Genomic DNA, 16,214 nt, shown 5'->3' on the forward strand with positions numbered 1-16,214 from the left:
TTCACGAAAGAGCAGAGGGGAAAACCACATAATTTGTGCAGGACATTCAGAACGCTCATCACATAAGTGACAGTTCCCGAACATGCCCCTGTCACTGAGGCATGAGACTCTGAATTCATGCAATGGAAGTAGTATAAAACTAATTCACAAAACATGTGTAATGGGTTACATAATGTAACACTAAATGCAAGTATATCCTGCAAATTATCTTTGGCAGAAGAGTCAATTATAAAATCAGTGTGCTCTGGGTAAAACTGTTTATAATCTAGAGCAGTGCTTCCCAAAATATTTGGAACCATGAACCAAGTTTGAGAACAACAAACTTTTGTGACCCAACTACCTTTAATGGACATGAGGTGGACAGTTTTTTAATATAACTAAAGCGATGTGTGGCAGCACACTGTAATTTACAGACAGCATATTTTCTATTGAAATGAACACTAAGGCCCTCATCACAACCCTGGCGGTCGGTGTTAAAGTGGCGGAAATACCGGCAACAGGCCGGCGGTAAAAAAAATGGGATCACGACAATGGCGGAAACCGCCAACATAGACAGCCACTTTAACACTCCGACCGCCATGGCGGTAGCAACAAACACCGCGGCGGTCACTGCTAACAGACAGGAGGAAGACAATGCACCGCCCACACTATTACAAGGCACCGATCCGCCAGCTTTTCCGGGGCAGTACCAACGCCATCAAAAGCACGGCGGAAACTGAACAACGAAGGGGAACCACTCACCTCTCGACACTCGACGAAGAACCAGGAAGCCATGGAGCCCGAATTGCAGATCCTACCCATGTTGGTGTATCTACTAATACACCATGAAGTAGAAAGAAGGCAGCGGTGACGGCGGTGAGTACTGCACCTAGCACACAGGGGAGGGGAAGAGGGAAAAGAGAATGACACACACACGCGGCACGCAACACCCCCACCCCCCAGCCTCACCCACAACAAAATACACACACACATATCCAACAACATCACAGATGCACCCGTCACCCCCTGGAAGAACGCAAGGACAAAAGAAACTGAGTTTAACTAGTGTTATATTGGAACAATCAGCCATATCAAGAGAAAAGCAAATAATCAGTATACACAAATATTTACATCAAGCACACAAGTCCATACACTTTGCCTTGTAAATGTCCGTGGACCAGTGGTCCCAAAAAGCATGGCCGAAGCCCACACATGACACGTGCCTCAAAACTGAGAAAATACTGCAGGGGCATCAGGTCAAAAAAAAAACAGGCACCTCAGGGAGGAGGGGAGAGGGGCACCTCAGCCGGAAGATGGTACGACACCATTGATCCTTGAGGGGGCTCCATGCCCACTGCCTGGTCCTGGGGAGTGCAAAGCCACAGTCTCTCAAGTGGGTGGGTTGCCCACTGCCTGGTCCTGGGGAGTGCAAAGCCACAGTCTCTCAAGTGGGTGGGTTGCCCACTGCCTGGTCCTGGGCAGTGCAAAGCCACAGTCTCTCAAGTGGGTGGTTTGCCCACTGCTTGGTCCTGGGGAGTGCAAGGCCACTGTCTCTCAAGTGGGTGGTCTGACCACTGTTTGGTCCTGAGGAGTGCAAGGCCACAGTCTCTCAAGTGGGTGGTTTGCCCACTGCTTGGTCCTGGGGAGTGCAAGGCCACAGTCTCTCAAGTGGGTGATTTGCCCACTGCTTGGTCCTGGGGAGTACAAGACCATAGTCCCTCAAGTGGGTGACATGTTCCACTGGTTCTGGAGGGGGCTTTGTGCCCAGAGTGCTTCATCCTGCCAAGGACTGGGTTAATGGATGCATTTCTCCACTGGTTCTGGAGGGGGCTTTGTGCCCAGAATGCTTAATCCTGCCAAGGACTGGGTTAGTGGATGCATTTCTCCACTGGTTCTGGAAGGGGCTTTGTGCCCAGTAATGCTGCACCTGGGGTGTGGCAGTTGACATCCTCTCACCTGGGTGTCTGAGCCATGCAATGTACCTGGAACAGGTAGCATGATACTCCATGGAGGCAGAGCCACACTCCATCCTGCGGTGACTTAGGCTGCCAATTGCAGGTCGTGCCAGGGCTGGAGGCGGTGCCGCAAGTGGCCTGTCCAGGGTCCAGGATGTCAACTGCAGACTCTGATGCCTGCCCACTAGTGATGCTGCTGACGTCCGACAGAGGTTTATCGGCTGGGCACGTGGAAGTGCAGATGCTGGTGCAGGTGGCGGTGGCTGCGCCGGAGATGCTGCCGGTGCTGGCCGTGGTGCAAGTGTCTGTTGTGGTGGAGGGAGACACTATACCATCTCCGGCAGCCTCGGATGGCTGATCCTTGGGGAGGATGCTGCAGCCTGATGTTGTGGCAGCGGTGGTGCAGGTGGCGGTCGGAGCGTCAGTGGTGACTGTGGTGCAGGTCGCTGCCATCCCTGATGATATGGTGGTCACCAGCACCTCACCAGGAGGCATCGCCCTTTGGCTTGTGACCCCTCCCCACCTCAGCAGTCGCTGCAGGGACCTTGGCACTATCCTCTCTGTGTTTAGGTGAGGCCTTGCTGGGTGGGTGGTGTGACTTTCCCTGCTGGAAGCCGGGGCCTTTTTCACCTTTGCAGGTGGCAGAATAGGGTGGTCCTTCAGATCTGTAGGTGGCACACTGGCAGCCCTGACGGGTGCCCCCTTCGAGCCTCCCGGACTTGCATGGACCACAGCGGATGCAGATTTGGTGGCTGAGGTGCTGGGATCTAGACATCCTGGCCCTAGGGGAAGGATGGGGGGTGTAGGGAAGAGGTTAATGTTAGCTAGGAAAGGTTTTTTAGACTCATTGGGATGGGAAGATGGAGAGGGTGTGGGAGTGGAGGAAGGGGTAGTGGTTGTAGGAGGTGTACATCTGCTGAGTTTGGATGAAGGTGCATGGGCTGGAGGCTGTTGTGAGGTGGATGGCTGTTGAGCGGGTGTGTGCCTGCCTTTGTGTACTTTGGGAGGAGGGCTCAAAGACACACTTGAAGAGGACACTGGGAACATGTGAATGTTAGTGGGGGTGGTGTTTGCACGTGAGCGGTGTGTTGTGATGGGTGTGCTGGTGGTGGAGGCAGTGGCTGATGATGTAGTGCCTGCAGGTGTGAGTGGAGACGAGACTAGGACGGAGGTGGAGGACGTGGAGGAGGGGGACGCAGTGGAAGAAGTGGATGTTGGTATGTGTGCATGGGTATGGTGCTTGTGTGAGTGCCTGTGGGATGTGTGGTGCTTATGTTTTCCTGAGCCACTTTTGTGTGTTGATGTGTGTGCATGCTGGTCTGTTGGTGTGCTTGGGATAGGCTGAGGGTGAGTGGATTGGGTCTAGGTGGTGGAAGTTGGAGGGGGGAGGCTGGACACAGGTACAATGGCTGCCATCAGTGCTAAGGGCAGAGCCTGAAATGCTCTCTGTTGGGCTGCCACGCCAGAATTAATGCCCTCCAGGTATGCATTTGTTTGCTGCAAATGCCTCTCGACACCCTGGATGGCATTCAGAATGGTTAACTGCCCAACAGTGAGGGATCTCAGGAATGTCAATAGCCTCCTCACTGAGGGCAGCAGGGCTGACTGGGCAGGGCCTGAGGTGCCTGGGGCGAAGGAGATGCCCACCCTCCTGGGTGAGCGGGGACAGGAAACTCACTGAGGGGCTGCTGGGAGGGCGGTGCTGGTAGGGGGAGTGGCGGTTGTACCTGTTGTTGGGGTGGGCACAGAGGTGTCCACCACCGCCAGGGAGCTTCCATCAGAGGAGGAGTCGCTGTCGCTGGTATCCCCTCCTGTCCTCGTCGTGGAGCTCCCAACACCCTCCATCCCACTGGTGCCTTCACCCTCCGTGGATTCACCCTCCTGGGCCATGTCGTATGCAGCTCCCTCCATCGCCGGTGCCTCTGCTCCTTCGCCAGATGATGCTAATGCACACAAGGACAGGGTGACATAACAAGAAGGGGGGGAAAGACAGAGGACACACATGGTCAATGCCAGCAACACCACAGTTGGCGGACACAACACACAGGGAGCAGCCCTATGCACTAGGCAATGCACTACCAGTTACTAAGAAAGTCACCAGCCCATGGGGTACAATGCCTAACGCCATTAGCTGCACACCTGAAACCCACAGGACCCTTCCCAGTAGTAGATGCCCACTAACACTATTGGGGTTGGAGTGCTTCAGAGCCTGCCCAACAAGGAACCTACAATGCCATTTTCGTCCTAGCCTGGAGGCACCCACAGCCCACATCCCCCACCCAGATAGTTCCTAAACCACACAGAGTCAGCTATATGACACTGTACTCACCCCCTTGTGGCTGCTGTGATGCCCCCAAGCACCCATCCAACTCCGGATAGGCCACCGCCAGGATGTGGAACATCATGGGGGTCATGGTGCGATGGGCACCCCGTTCACATTGGGAAGCCAGCCCCAGCTGGGCCTCCGCCATCTTCTTGCTCCAGCGGCGCAGGTCCTCCCATCTCTTGCGGCAGTGGGTGCTCCGTCTATGATAGACCCCCAGGGTCCGCACTTCCTTGGCGATGGCACGCCAAATACCCTTTTTCTGGTGGACGCTAACCTAGAGGAAAGGTACAGGAGGAAAGTAAATTACTCACCCCCCCGGACCGTCAGACTCATTGCCCACCAGTTCCCAACCATGCTCTGATGCACATTCACTGACCATCCTCACATTCAGCCCTCAGCCCCCCACCCCCCAACATGTGGCTTGCATCCACACCACTTCAAACAGGCATTGCCCACGCTTCATGCTCACAGTGTACTCACCTGTTTGTCTGGAGGACCGTAGAGTAGCGTGTACTGGGGGAGGACCCCATCCACCAGTTTGTTCAACTCCTCCACGGTGAAGGCAGGGGCCCTTTCACCAGGCACTCGAGCCATTGTCGCTTTCAGACTCAGGTCACAGAAGCACTTGCAGTGTAGGTTCTCTCCTGTTAAAGGTCAGGTATCAAGTGAGTGAACAGATAGAAAATGGCGGTCACATCCGCAGCGGTGCGTACCCTCACGGCCGGCGTACGTAGCATTGGCTCCTGGAACCCATAGGGCCCAATGATAACCAATGAGGAGTTACGCGGTGGTCTTCGACCGCCTACCACGACACAGCAGCACAGTTACCTCATTTCCCCTTGTCCCTCCTCACAAGTCAGGCAGCCGCCATTTCAGGGGGGCACATGGCACCTAACTGTGTCACAGCACATTTTGGCACATTTACGGACTAACTAGGTCACACATGGATTTACTAACATTACTGCAGAGACACTTGTGCAACATATGTGGTAAATGACCCTCTGCTCACCGTTCTCCTCCATAGGCTACAACCGCTGGGGCAGATGATGAGATGGCGGCATCCTCCGGTGTAAAGACCCCTGGTGGGCCTATCGACAATGAAAGACAGACACATCATAATTACCTACAGCCCTGATCGTGCCACAATCCATGACCTGTGTGCCCAATTGGAGCCAGACCCGATGTCATCTATCTGCCATCCCACAGAAATCCCCACTCTAGTACAGGTCCTGTCAGTGCTCTATTTCCTGGCAAGTGGCTCCTTTCAAACAACAGTGGCCATGGCATCAGGGATGTCTCAGCCAATGTTTTAAAACGTGTTGACCAGAGTGTTGTCTGCCCTGCTGAAACACATGCGCAGCTACATTGTGTTCCCCCAGGTGGAGGATTTGCCCACAGTGAAGGCTGACTTTTATGCCCTGGGACATATCCCCAACATCATTGGTGCCATTGATGGTACACATGTGGCATTTGTCCCCCCGCAGAAATGAACAAGTGTACAGAAATAGAAAAAGCTACCATTCAATGAATGTGCAAACGGTGTGTTTGGCGGACCAGTACATCTCCCATGTGAATGCCAAGTATCCTGGCTCTGTGCATGACGCCAACATTTTGAGGAATAGCAGTATCCCATATGTGATGGGCCAACTCCAGAGGCACCGGGTGGGGCTAATAGGTGAGCCCAAGGTCACCACCTGGTATGCGTAGGTGTCTGGGTATGGGGTTGTCCCTAAGGGTTAGTGTATGTCTAACAGGTATCCCTGGACATTTGCAGGTGACTCTGGTTACTCCAACCTCTCATGGCTACTGACCCCAGTGAGGAATGCCAGGACAAGGGCAGAGGACTGCTACAATGAAGCACATGAGCGAACTAGGCGTATTATTGAGAGGACGTTCGGCCTCCTGAAGGCCAGATTCCGGAGCCTCCATCTTAAAGGTGGCTCCCTATACTACTCACCGAAGAAGGTGTGCCAGATAATCGTGGCATGCTGCATGTTGCACAACCTAGCATTGAGACGCCAGGTGCCTTTTCTGCAGGAGGATGAGCTGGGTGATGGTCTTGTGGCAGCGGTGGAGCCTGTAGACAGTAAGGAAGAGGAGGTAGAGGAAGAAGATATTGACAACAGAACGAACATCATCATGCAGTACTTCCAGTGACACACAGGTAAGAGACTGTAACTCCTCCTCACATTTCAGAATACTGTAGGACATTGTACAAGTCAGCCTCTTACCCTCTGTCTATGGACACTGACTGTTCACTTTTGGATTTCCATTTTTCAGATCTGGGTACCCCATTCTGCCTTCTGCTATATGTACTGCGGCCCAACAACTGTCATACATTGGTATGAGAAAATTAACATTTACATTGCTATTTGTTACTAATGTTATCATTATACATTTGTGAAAGATCAGACTGACTCCAGATTGGTTTGTGCTTTAGGGGTGTTTATTTAGGGGCTAATGAGTATAGGGGTATGTGCAAGGAGCTGGGGCGATGGTAGAGGAAGGTCCATAGTAGAGTCCAGTCTCTTAGTATCACATTTGCATTGTCCAGTGGGGCATAGGAAGGGGAGTAATGGCAGTTCAGTTTGGACAGGATGACATAGTGGGACAGAAGGGTGACAATCAGGAGAGTATTATTTCCTGGCGGAGGTCTTGGCAATGTTCTCTGTCTTCTGTATGGATCGCAGGGACCGTTTGCCGGGTGGTTCTCCTTCTGCAGGGGGTGGGGTGCTGGTGGCCTGTTGGTCCTGTGGCGGGGCCTTCTGTCCACTAGCCCCGGCGGAGGTGGAAGGCTGTTCCTCGGTTTGGCTAGTGTCAGGCGCCCTTTGTTGTGCCACTGCCTCCCTCATGGTCTTGCCTATGTCAGCCAGCACCCCTTCTATGGTCACCAGGATGGTGTATATGTTGGTGAGGTCCTCCCTGATCCCCATGTAGTGTCCCTCCTGCAGCGGATGGGTCTCCTGAAGCTTGGACAGTACCGTGCCCATGGTCTCCTGGGAATGGTGGTATGCTCCCATGATGGTGGTCAATGCCTCGTGGCGGGTCGGTTCCCTGGGCCTGTCCTCCCCCTGTCGCACAGCAGTCCTCCCTGCTTCCCTGTTGTCCTGTGCCTCTGTCCCCTGAACCGTGTGCCCACTGCCACTGACCCCAGGTCCCTGATCGTCCTGGGTTAGTGGGTTTGCCTGGGGTCCCTGTAGTGGTGAACACACTGCTGATTGACGTGTCCTGGGGACAGTGGCTTGGGCCCACTGGATATGTGCTGTGGTGGTGTTTCCTGAGGGGGGAGGTTCTGTGGTGGTTTGTGACTGTGGCAGGGTAACCAACTGTCCAGAGGTCCCAGGTGGGCCAGGCTGGTCATCGTGATCCAGGCGTGCAGAGCTGTTGTCATCACTGTGGGCCTCTTCTGTGGGGGGACTGGATATGGCTGGCACCTCCTGTCCGGTGACGTTGGGTAGGGGTCCTATTGGGATGTAAATGCATTGTTATTGTATCTGTGTGTGCCAGCTTGTGCAATGGGTGTGTTTCCCTATATTAATGTGCTTGCACTATCGCCTTGGGCCTTGTGTGAGTGGTGATTTTGTGGGCTGGGTAAGTCTCTCTATTGGGCATGCTGTGGTGATGGGTGTCCATGCAGGTCTGTGATGGGTGTCCATGCATTGTTGTTGCATGCAGGGCTTGGTTGTGGGAGTGGTGGTTTGTGATGGTGGGGTGTGTGGGAGGTGGTGGAGTGATGGGAGTGAGGGTGAGGGTGGGAGTATGTGATAGCATGCAGGTAGGGGGGATAAAGCAGTAAAGATTTGCCTTACCAAAGTCCAGTCCTCCTGCTACTCCTGCGAGGCCCTCAGGATGCATGATTGCCAAGACTTGCTCCTCCCATGTCGTTAGTTGTGGGGGAGGAGATGGGGGTCCACCACCAGTCTTCTGTACGGATACCTGGTGTCTTGATACCATGGAATGTACCTTCCCCCATAGGTCGTTCCACCTCTTCCTGATGTCATCCCTTGTTCTTGGATGCTGTCCCACTGCGTTGACCCTGTCCACTATTCTCCGCCATAGCTCCATCTTCCTTGCAATGGAGGTCTGCTGCACCTGTGATCCGAATAGCTGTGGCTCTACCCAGATGATTTCCTCTACCATGACCCTGAGCTCCTCCTCAGAAAACCTGGGGTGTCTTTGAGGTGGCATGATGTGGTGTGAGTGATGTGTGAGGTGATGTGTGATGTGAAGTGGGGGGTGATAGGTTGGGGTGTGTGCTTTGAGGTGCATGGATGGTGTATGTGTGATGGTGTTCTGTGCCTCTGGATGATGGTGTGGTCTTTGCTTTTCTTTCTCTCTGCTTCTTCAGAATTGTTCGCTGTAAGGGGTTGTGGGTAATGTGGGTGTGTGTTTTATAGTGTTGTGAGTGTGTGGGTGTGGTGTGTGTATGTGTGTCAGGTGTGTGTATTTTGAATTATCCAATGTGGTTGTGTTTTGTAAGTGTGTGTGTATTTTGAGCTCGGCGGTGTGTACCGCCTATGGTTTACCGCGGTTAAAAGACCGTTGCGTTGATTCGTGGTTCGTGATACTGTGGGCGTATTTCTGTTGGCGTGACAGTGTGGGTTTTGCTATTGCCAGTTTATCACTGACCTTTGGTGTGGCGGACTTGTGTGTGTGTCTGTATAGTTGCGGATTTCTCTGTGTGGGTCATAATGCCCGTAGCGGATTTCCGCCGCGGTTATGGTATGTTGTCGGCTGTCGGCACGGCAGTAAGCGGGATTTACTACCAGGGTTGTAATGAGGGTCTAAATTTGCACATACAGACATTTTTACTGATAAATCTATATTGCATACAAATGATAATGTTTGAAAATTGGGTTTCAGTGTTAATTTATCATTTACCATAAAGTGTCTTGGTTTATTTTGATCCTATTCAAATCTTTGTTTCTATCACACTTCAGAATTACAAAAAGTGCCTTTTTTTTTTATTTCCTACCTGTGGAATGTGTATAGTTCATTTTACAGGTATTAATATTTTGTTGGGTATTACAAAAAATTACATCCTACAACTTTCACAGAAAGATTGTCACATACTTCACTTACTTTTCTTTCTCTGACTGTAAAGTGAGAGGAGGCAGTAAACAGCAATTCCCATGTTAAACAATAGGCTTAAATTTGTCAGAAGACATAGCTTGGCCTCTGTGTTTGAAGGGCAGCAATTGTGACAAGGTAAATACAGCATTTAAAGCCATTGTTATTAATTGCTTGAGCTTTATCACCCACTGAAAGTGGGCTTGAGACCAATAGTTTGGAAAACACTGATCTAAAGTGTGAGGTTTTAATCTATTATCTTTGTAGGAGGCTGGCCCTCTATGTAGTGTGCAAAGCTAGGCACACTCTGCAGGGAATCCAGGCTACCACACTTTGGATTACAGAGGTAAAAACTAGATCACCTAATGCTCTCATTTTTATGGTAACTTGGTCATGCAGTTAGGCCAATCTTGGAGAAGTGAAAAGCATTTGTTGTACTCACAGTATCAATCATGCAACTCACATTCAAATGAATAACTCAAGACCAATTTATAACAATACGTTAGTTTTTTATGTAATTTTTAAGACCAAGATCATCAAAATTGCTTACTTACTTTTTGAGATATTGATTTTTGAAATGTAAGAAAAATAATCTTTTTGTGTGTAAGTACCATAGGTATCAATGGAAAGTCACCTTTAAAAATACAGATAAAATCACACAGTTGCGTTACCAAGTTTTTCTTTTGCAGGTTGGTCGAGGTTGTCAATTGGCACACTTTGCCAGCTGGAGAAGTTCGGGTGGCTCCCGGTTCCGGTAGGAGCAGTGGTGAAAAGTCTCTGGAGCTGGTGTAGGGCCACTGTGGGGCACCACTTGGAAAAGGACTGCGCAGGTAAATTTAGAGGTGGTTCCTAGGGGTCCCCGGGGAGTGTCAAGGTCGCAAGGGGTAAGGGACCCATAGGGCACAGCCGGTTCTTTGTTGCAGGGCGCAGGGCGGGCAGGTGCAGAGCAAATTGGTGAGTCAAGAGCTGTGTGCAAAGATGCCCTTGGGATCTGGAGGTAATTCACTTCCAGGGTTGCTTACAGGACAACGGGGGCACTCTGGTGGGAGGCCCGGGGGGTTCCTGAAGTCCCTCAACTGGGGCTTCTTCCTGGTCCTCTTTCAGCCCTGGGTGACTCGTTTTCTTGGTGTTCAATGTCAGCTCGTCAGTACCCAGGGAATTGGTACGGTTCGACCACTGAAGGGTGCACTGCCACCAAATGTGGCACACTTGCAGGGTTGGTGTGTTGTCAGGTCTGGCTGCAACTTCTGGTTCAGGAGTTAGCAGCCAGTCAGTGAAGTGACCCTCACTGAGTTGCTGGTTTCTTCTGTGTTGAAGAGTGCTACCTCCACTCTGGAGGGAGTTATTGGGTGATTGGTGAAGCCTGGACGTCCTCCGGGGTTCTTGAGGTCAGTCCAGTTGCCCAGCAGCTCCTCAGTGGTGATTGTCTGGTACTAGGTGCAGCAGGCAGAGTTTGGTGCCTTTTATTTGAGCAGCAGGTCCACAGTTCTCGTGCCTTGGATCTTCTTTGTGCTGATCTTCTTTGTGTCCTTTGAATCTGATTTCTTGGTATAAGGATGTCCACTATATAATGAATTTAGTGGGCGTTTTAGGGGGAACCAGGTAGTGTCCAATGGCACACTTACCTTTGGGTGGCTACACCCACTATAGTGACCACTTCCTGTGGGAAGAGTCACTTACCTAACCCTGATTGGCTATATTCCTTTCCTCTCAGATGGAAGAAAATGAAATGGAGGATCCACCTTGCAAGCAACACCTTACGGGTGGTGCATGCCAGGTGGGGCCACTCCCCCTACTCTTTGTGTGGTTTCCCACCTTTGCTTCGAGTTTCAAAGGTGGTGTTTCAAAGGGCATTGTTCTACAAACCAGAGGGACAGGGCTCTCCCCCAAGGCCAAGCGGGAACCGCCAGAAGACCGTACCGCGGTCAAAAGTCCGTGGCGGTCATTCTGGGTTTCCCACTGGGCTGGCGGGCGACCGCCAAAAGGCCGCCCGCCAGCCCAGTGGGAAACACCCTTCCACGATGAAGCCGGCTCCGAATGGAGCCGGCGGAGTGGAAGGTGTGCGACGGGTGCAGTAGCACCCGTCGCGAATTTCAGTGTCTGCTAAGCAGACACTGAAATTCAAAGTGGGGCCCTCTTACGGGGGCCCTCTGCCATTGGCATGGGCACTGCAGGGGCCCCCAGGGGCCCCACGACACCCCATACCGCCATCCTGTTCCTGGCGGCCGAAACCGCCAGGAACAGGATGGCGGTATGGGGGTCGGAATCCCCCATGGAGGATTCCCATGGGCAGCGGAAAGTCGGCGGTACACCGCCGACTTTCCGTTTCTGGCCGCGCTGGCGGTTTTTACCGCCAGGGTCGGAATGACCCCCTAAGTGTCTGGAGGTGGCAGGCTGGATGGAACCAGTCACAGTGCTTAACTTGTGCTTGTTGTTTCCGGTGCTGAGCACCGGCACTTATTTTTCAGGGACGGCGCTTACTATTCTGCCCTAAGCATTTACTGCGAGCAAAAGACACATATGGGAAAGCCATAGGAAGAGAAAAACGAAAAAGTTTCACAGTGGGATAAAGCAGAAAGCTGCAGGAGTGAGATGAAGGGACAGGGAGTGGCTTTAAATGGATTGAAGAGGCCCGAGATGGCTTCAGGATTACGCTGCCTAGGTATTCCCTGTTCACACATTTAATTGCAGCAGCCGGATGTTTAAGAGGAGGGCTTTGAGCACAGGAAACATTTTTATTTACAAATTAAGCACTGACCAGTTAGCAACCACGTCAGCGTAGTTAGCTATTGCAGGGGGCACCCCTAAGGTGACCTGTGGGCACATTTATGGATAAATCCAATACTGGTACCAGTTTGGATTTATCACTCTGAGTCGTTTGATACCAAATAACCCAGGGCTCAGAGTGGCCATCATGTAGCTGGGAAAATAGTGTTGACCAGTGTCCAGCACATGTATTAAAATGGCTGGCCTGTTCACTATCTATGTCCCAGGTTTGGCAAGGACACAGTAGGGGCATATTTCTCATGCAGCTCTGCCCTCACATATGATAGGTTGCACCCTGCCTTAGGGCTGTAAGGCATGCCAGAGGGATATCTTATCCATAGTATATGTAGTGTATGGTGGACAGGGCACACAGGCAGTATGTCATGTCAAGTTTGTGTTTTAGGTTTCCACTAGTACACCAAGCTTGCAATGACAGTGCTGGAGGCATCCGGATGCATTGCCCTAGAGGGTGGTGCAATCAGTGCTGTTGCCCTCAGGGGCCTACCCATAGTACCCCCTGCCCTGGTTACCTAAGTACCCTTTTACTAGGGACTTATAGTGGTAGCTAAAGGTGTATCCAATTATGCCAATGCATCACAACAGTTTTAGGGTAAGATCTCTGACCCAGGGAACCTGGTTAGCAGGGGCCCTGGGCACTACAATTTCTAGGCTACATCATACGTAAGGCAAAAGTGGTGGCTAACCATGTCAAAAAGAGGCCTTTTCTCACAAACTTTGAACTCCAGATAAGTTGTTTGCTTGCCTCAATTCTCACAAGGACAAGGCTAGTTACAAATTGCGGTAAATACGATGCCCAATGAATATATCCCCCAGATACCAGTGACCTGTGCAAACTGAATGTACTAAGTCTGCCAAGGAACATTAATCTATCCTTTCCCTGGTGCATGACGGCATTCAGGAAATACAACAATATTTCAGAAAAGAAATGTTGGTACTCCAGAGGGAATATAATCCAAAAGTCTTGTTTACTGGGTTCAAGAAAACTACTCAGGCAATTTATTTTGGCAAACGCTTTGTATACACTGTCAATTCCTGTGTCTATAAAAATAAAAACAACAAGCATTGGCAAAGCTAATATGTCTAACCTACAAGTGTTGTTGGCTTTGTCAATGTTTTTAGCCATGCTGCACAGCACTGTGGCTGCTGTACAGCATAGCTTAACATAATATTTAAAAAAGTGAAATGATGTAGCCAGCACTAGACGATTCATAGCTTTTTAATGTTTTTATTTTTAGCTGTCTGCTATCCGAAATACTATGGAGAGAGAGGAGGAGCACATGCAAGAGGGTACGGGAGAGCACACATATAATGGAGGTTGGGCAGGTGTGTCAAGTAGGCAGACTATGGAGGGTGGGTGGGGGCAAACAGACAGACAGTGTAGGGTGGGCCGGATCAAGCCGATGGACAATGGAGGGTCGATGAGGTCAAGTAGATGAAAATAGAGGCTGGGCCGGGCTTAAAGCGAAGACAATGGAGGGTAGGCAGGGGCAAGCAGACAAACAATGCAGGGTGGGTAGGGCAGTTTAGGGGGCAACCATACAAACAACAGAGGGTGAATGGGAGGGGAAAGGGCAACCATGTGGACAATGGTGTGTAATCAGAACGGGCTGGAAGAAAGGAGACATACAACAGAGAGTGGGTGGGAGGGGATGGGCAAGCACACAGACAATGGAGGGTCAGGCAGGGGCCTGGGGCAACCAGATGGCCAATGGATAGGACTAGGGTAGAAACTCAGAGGTGTAAGAAGTAGACAAGGAAATTAGCTGAAAAGTACAAACATTCGAAGAGTGATTAAGCAAAAAGAAAAGAGTAGCGCCTGAAAAAAATAAGCAGTGTAGGGACACATGAAATGCACCTATGCTCCAGGCGAGGGAAAAACACATGAAGAGGAAGGAAGCATATGTACATTGTCTGGTAAGAAGCAAGCAAATGAGAGTGACAATGATGCTAACCAATGGGCAGCCTGTAACTCTTTGTAAGATAACAAGAGGTCTTGCAAGACATAGTATATGCACTGTTTTAGGCAAGAACTAAAAAACATACAATGTAGCAATACAAATTATACTGAAATGTAACAACATTTGGTAATGAATCAGAATTAGACCCTGGTATGTGAAGTATGAGAGACAAACAGTTCATGTGTGTGCTAACTCATACCAATGAAGATCAAATGAAACATAAAGGTATAATCTGTCAGAAAGGCATAAGTTGAAATGTGAGTCCCTAATGTGCATGTCAGCAAGGTGTACATACACCATGTCATAGTTTGTGAAAATTTCAACTGTTTGGCAAATTCACAGTATGGAGATTTCACAAAACCTCATGATATGGTAAGGTTCAATTGGGCAATATCTGGTAATAAATGATAGCCACAGTAACTAATCACCCTTCTTGTCAAATGTCTCTCAGTATCATATAAGAGTGACATATCCATTGTGCTGATGTAAACAAAAAAGACAAACCTTCAGAGACAAATAAATCAATCAAGGCAAAAAATAATCCCTATTGTATAATGACAAAGTAAAAGAATATCAGAGGTGCATCTCCCCACATGATGAAGTGAAACAGGGTGTCATAGGTGCTGACATTATTAGATATATCCGATATCTACACAAAGAGGCACTGAGATTTTGACTCTATAAATGAATCTCATGGGATATGATAATAGCTACTATAGGAAAAACCAGTGTGCCTGAAATGCCATGGCAATGCTCTCAGTTCTCATGTATCAAATGGAATAGGCCAAGGGGTAAAAGCGTCTTCTATTAACAGCTTCAACATAATATGCATCTTTAATTTGTATCTCTGCATTCCCGATATTACCCATATTCGCTTGTACCTGTTAGGCAAGATTAGAGAAAAAGAATAATAATTCAGCAACTTTCCAATAACAGAAAAATTACATATCTGTCATAAACAGGTACAAAAGATAAACATGCAAAATGAAAAGCGTGAAATGTGATATTATCATCAGACTGTGAATTAAGTTATTCTCGTAGGTGCATCGCTAATTCTTCATCTGGATGGAGGTTTCCTACTCCACAAGCCTTCAGATCAATAATGTATCTGTAATCCAGTTTTCTCAGTGTTAATTCCTTATTACTCCATATTACCGCCCCTATGGTGGTTCACTACCTTGCGGATACCAAAAGAATATTAATTTGTTCCAGTTTTCAATATGTAACTCTTAACAGTGTTTTGCCACAGTGAAGGTTCTGTCATTATTAGTGATCGCTTCTTTACTTTCCAGAATGTGTCTTTTACAGGACAAATTGTGCACCCCACATACCATTTATTGCAAGGACATTCCAAGATCTATACTACAAACAGAATGTTGCAAGTTATAAACTTGTTAACCCTTTAAATCATCTTGGTGTCAGGAATAATGTAATGGTCTTTGTCCTGTTTGTCCTTGCAGGCCTTGCAATTGCAACATATATGGAATCCTAAAGTTGGCACAGCACACTTGGAGGTGCACAAAGGTAGAATAGTTTTTGCTGGATCATCTTTCAGTGACTGGACCCTCCTGAATATTTCAGCAGAGTTAGGACCAATGCTACCCACAAGTTTGTCCTTAGCCTGCAGTAGCCTCGAATGTTGATAGGCGCTCTGTGGTGGCCCTATTGTGGGGGCTTAGTAGCTTGTTTCTTGTGACTTTAGGGGGCAGATTTATGGAATGTGGCGCTGCACTGAGTGCAGCACCACTTTCCCTGCTCCCCTTACCACCCTCTACTGCCACCATGTGTGTGCTGTATTTAAAATACGACACACCAGCGCCAGCTGGGTAGGGGGCAATAGCATAATTTCTCATGATGCTATTGATGTACTCTTCGGGAGTAGCGCAAAAATATTGGTGCTACTGTTGCAGACTACATAGGGCCGCATTCTAAAGAATGGAAGCCCCCATTTAATGCCTGCTCTTGACATAGTGCAAAGGGTTAGAGGGTGGCGCAATGCATGCTTTGCGCCACTCTGTAAATACAGCACAGGTATTTCGGCCTCGTTGGGCCACCTTAACGTAAAAAATAATTACCTTAATGTGGCGCAAGGTGGCGCCAGGGCATTATAAATATGCCCCTATAATTCTTCATTTTTGT

The sequence above is a fragment of the Pleurodeles waltl genome, chromosome 6 (assembly GCF_031143425.1).
Source record: "Pleurodeles waltl isolate 20211129_DDA chromosome 6, aPleWal1.hap1.20221129, whole genome shotgun sequence".
NCBI classification, from domain to species: domain Eukaryota; kingdom Metazoa; phylum Chordata; class Amphibia; order Caudata; family Salamandridae; genus Pleurodeles; species Pleurodeles waltl.